The sequence below is a fragment of the Peromyscus maniculatus genome, chromosome 11, assembly GCF_049852395.1.
Source record: "Peromyscus maniculatus bairdii isolate BWxNUB_F1_BW_parent chromosome 11, HU_Pman_BW_mat_3.1, whole genome shotgun sequence".
NCBI lineage: Eukaryota > Metazoa > Chordata > Mammalia > Rodentia > Cricetidae > Peromyscus > Peromyscus maniculatus.
The window spans coordinates 84300379-84304900 of NC_134862.1; positions in this window are offsets into that span (position 1 = coordinate 84300379).

The following is a 4522-nucleotide window of genomic DNA, read 5'->3' on the forward strand; positions in this document are numbered from 1 at the left end:
GTGGATCCATGGAAACAGGTCACCATTGGAAGTCTCTGTTGGATAAAAGCCAACAGAGCCAAAAGTCCAGGAATACCTCAGAGAGACCTCCCACAGACCATGCTTAGTGGAGAGGTTGGGCCAAAGAAACCACCACAGTCTAGGCCCTCAGAGCCAGCAGCTTACAGTGGTAGCTCAGGATGAGCCAGAGACCTAGACTCCAACCTGAGAAAAATATAATATATGCTGCACTCAGCAAAGCCTTAGGGAGAGTTTCCCTGGAGTCATGGAGTCCCAGCCCCAAGGTAGCTGGAAGACCAGGCATGGAGTCAATGATTACTTGAGATTTCAATGTCATTTCATTTATTGGAAGTTAGACTTAGTTGAGACTGGTTACTCCCCCCTTTTCTTTTCTGTGGTTTCCATTTGGAATGACTGTGTTTATCACTTACCAGGATATTTTAGAAAGCACATAGATTTCTTGCTATCAGACTCACACAGCTGGAAGAATGTTGTATAACTACTTCCCCTGAACTGAAACATTCTCTCCTAGAGAAAGTAGGGCAATTCCTAAGTTAGGGAGCTAACAAAACTTAGAAGAGCCAGGAGGTCACGACACTTAGGAAGCTGAGGATGCTCAGAAAGTTTTAAGGCTGGCCAGACCCTTCTTTATGATTTCATGAGAAATGGATACTCTCTGGAGTGGAGGCGAATCGTCAGCTAGGCAGCCTGCACACTGGGCAGGGAGCTCCAGGAATGCAGCTTCTCTGAGTCATCACCCAGGCTAGGGTGGGCTTGTTGGTGATGCAATTTATTTTGAGCCACCCATGTGTAGCACAAATCCTAATTGGTCTTAATAAAAAAAAAATAAAAAACAAGCAAACAAACAAAAACGCAATACAATATGGGGTAAATGCTGAAAAATTAGAGAGACAAAGGAGCAAGCCACAGCCACCTCTTATCTCACCAACTCCTCAGCCTGAAAAGGGGGTTGAGCTCCTGTCTCTCTGCCTGCCTTATCACTTCCTCTCTCTGCCCAGCCACATCACTTCCTGTCTCCACCTCCCTAGTGCTGGGATTAAAGGTGTGAGCTTCCACCACCTGGCTCTGTTTCTCTTTTAAACTGGATCAATCTCCTGTAGCCCATGGTGGCCTTGATCTCCTGATCTTTCTGCTTCCTCCTCCCAAGAGCTGGGATTAAAAGTGTATGCCACTACTGCCTAGCCTCGATGGTTAACTAGTGGCTAGCTTCTCACTCTGATCTCCAGATAAGCTTTATTTGTTAGAGCACAAACAAAATAGCACCACACCCATGTCCCTGAATGCAAACCCAATAAACAAGTGGTTTCTCTAACCTAGACATGAGTAAACTTGTTTCTTTAGTCTTTTATCAATGTCCTATCTGAAGTGAACAGACATTTTTTTTCAAATCACACTTCAAGTTTTGTGTGTGTGTGTGTGTGTGTGTGTGTGTGTGTGTGTGTGTGTGTGATCTAGATGAGACATGAGACTCTGCACTTAGATTTTAAAAATTGATGCTGGTATCCCCTTTGGTGATGGAGTAGATAAATTTCCTGTATGAGAAGAACATGAATTTTAGAAGTCCAAGGGTAAAATAGTTTAAATGTAAAAGGTGCCATCTTGGGAGAAGGCACAACTCCCACTAGAACTTAATACCAACACCTTGAACTTCCCGTCATTCAGAACCATAAGAAATCAGTTTATGTTCTTTATAAATGACCCAGTCTCAAGTATTTTGTTAGCATCACATTGGAACTAAGACAATTTTGGGAAGGGGGCATCCATTCTTCTTGTTGGCCCATTCTGCTATGTCTGTATGGTTCTGCTATGACTTTCATAACTCCAGGTGGATTTTCTGAGATGATTCCTGAGAAGTTCTTCACTCTGACAAAGGAAGTAGAACAGACCACTAAGTTAGTATTAAACCAACTGGGAGAGCCATGAAAGCTCATGCAGAGGTACCAAGGGGTATGAGATCATCTGAGAGTTTTTGTTTTATTTTGTTTTGCTCTTAATTATTGGAAATATTGTTTGATTTTTCACGACTACTAAGTTTGCAGAAGGGATTTGTGTACACAAGTTGTCATTTGGTATTCAGAGTGACTCAGAGCTTTCTTAAGGACACACATACATACATACATACATACATACATACATACATACATACATACATACACATGCATTGCTGGCCCACTCCTGAACAGAGCATAGATTGCATTTCCTGACATTTTTTTGTTTTATTAAAGTTATTTTGGTTTATAAATCCTCAAGTCTTGATGGTCTGAGCTGCAGGGAGGTCCAGGGAACATTATGACTCTTATGTCATCTCTAAGTCTCTTTATCCCTCCCCTATAGCCCAGGAAGAACATCTACTAACTCTTCCTATCTGCAGTTGGTGGGCATCTCTAGTCATAACCTTCTCTCTACCCTACTGACTTCAGCCATACCATACGTGGCTGCTTTTCACTAGGGCAGTAAATCTAATTAATTGTATTTAGTTGTGGAAAAATTTTTTGGTGTGCATGTAGTGGGGGAACTTCCCCTATAAAAGAGAAAATGCATTCAGAAAAATGTTAATAATGACTTCTCTCAAAATACAAAAGATGATCCATGCTTTCTAGCTCCCTTCTTTCCCTTGTTGATGGAGGTATGAGAATCCTAATGTGGTTGGGTGGTCTTAATTTCTAGTTTAATAGGATCATTGTCACATTGCCTCAGGGAAGCTTGTGTTCCTCAGAATGAATGTCTTTAGGTCAGTAGAGCACAGGGTCATAGGGACAAAAAACATAAAATGTCAAGCTACATGGAGACATCATCTGCTGCCTCCACTTTTCTCCCAGAAGAAAATTGGAGCTCAAATAGCTTGTATTGGGTAAGGTGAGGGTATCTGATCAGACTTTTTTGTTGTCCTGTCTCCCTACAGATGACAAAGAAGTGGTTCATTTGTGCTAGTTTTATTAATTTAGAATTATTTAAGCCTCCTTTAGAAGCCAGGCCAAGGAGAGTGCTAGTAGATAGTAACTAGCTATAATATGAAGGGCAAATACAGTCTGAACTGAACTGAAATCAAAGACCCACCATTTCCTGGAGTATATCTCAGGTACAGATTTCTCAGTCTCTTCAGCCTTTGGGTAGCCCTTTGGAACACCGTAAGAGTGTTGCAGGATCTAGTCCAACATTCTTCATGAAATGCCTTACACAGAATGGGGGCACAGCAATCTCTTTGTGGGCTTGTTTCCATGCCTCTGCCATTGTCCTTCATTGGACAAAGTAAGAAGTATGTCCCCTGGGAATTGAATCCTTGAGCAGCCAGGGAGTCTTCCATTTTCTGGATATCTTGCCTTATGCCTGGCAAGCTGTACTGATTAAAAGTTCTAACAGAGGAAGAAAAAACTAATTTGGAAGGAGTAATCAAAACTCTCCATAGTCCAAAAGAGATGATTTCCCGGTTGTGCTGAGAACCAATAAACCTCCATCCTGAAGACAAAAGTAATTTAATGAAATGATACAAGGTTTCTCTGGAGAGGGATACTTCACAAAGCTCAGTGGTCACAGCTGTGCTGTGGAGCCAAACTACCCTGGATCTGTGCCAACCAAGGAAAGACTTCCAGTATATTCTGTTAAAGAAAATCACTTTGTTTCAAGTCTTAACATACTAAGGTTGGCAGTGTTTGCCAAGGAAATAGAATATATTCACAGGTGCATATGTTTTGAATATAATGTGTCCAATGTATCACTATCAATAGAACATATGTGTAATATATATTATATAATATATATTATTTATGGGGGTCAGGAGGTGAAGAAAGGGAGGGAGAGATGAAGGTAGAGAGGAATGGAGGAACAAAAACAGATGGCACACACATTTACAGGAATTGGCTCACATGATCATGGAGGCCAAGAAGTCCCACAATCTCCCATCTTCAAGGTAGAGGAACAGGAAAGCCAGTCATGCAATTTATCCTGAATTCTGAGAGCCAAGAATTGAAATGGTAATAGTGTAAGCCATGATCTGAGTCCAAGATCCGGAGACCGTTTCTGGACACATGTCCCCTTTCCAAGAGGAAAGAAAGAAACTCAATCATCTGGGTTGTTGTTCTTTGCAGGTCTTACTGGGGTTGAGTGATGTCAACTCACATTGCTAAGGGAGATTATCTTTCTCAGGCCCACTGACTCACACTAACATACACACCAAGTGAAATGTTTGGTCAAATACCTCGTCATCTCTTACCCAATCAACAGATACTGTTAGTTATAAGGCCAACCCTTATCAACCAGACACCCATACACCTCCTCTTAAAACACACTTTATCTTGAAACAAAGACCGTAACAAGTTCATAATGCTACCCAACATAAAACAGCTTCCCTGTGCAAAACTAAAAGTGTACTCATCCCTTCCTCAGAAAAGTAGGGAAAGTCCTTGAATGGTGTTTACTTTCCTCCTGATACTTAAATACTATGCTCAAAAAGTCACTATATTTAAATACTGATAGGAAGTTTAAATATCTTTTGTTATGTGAT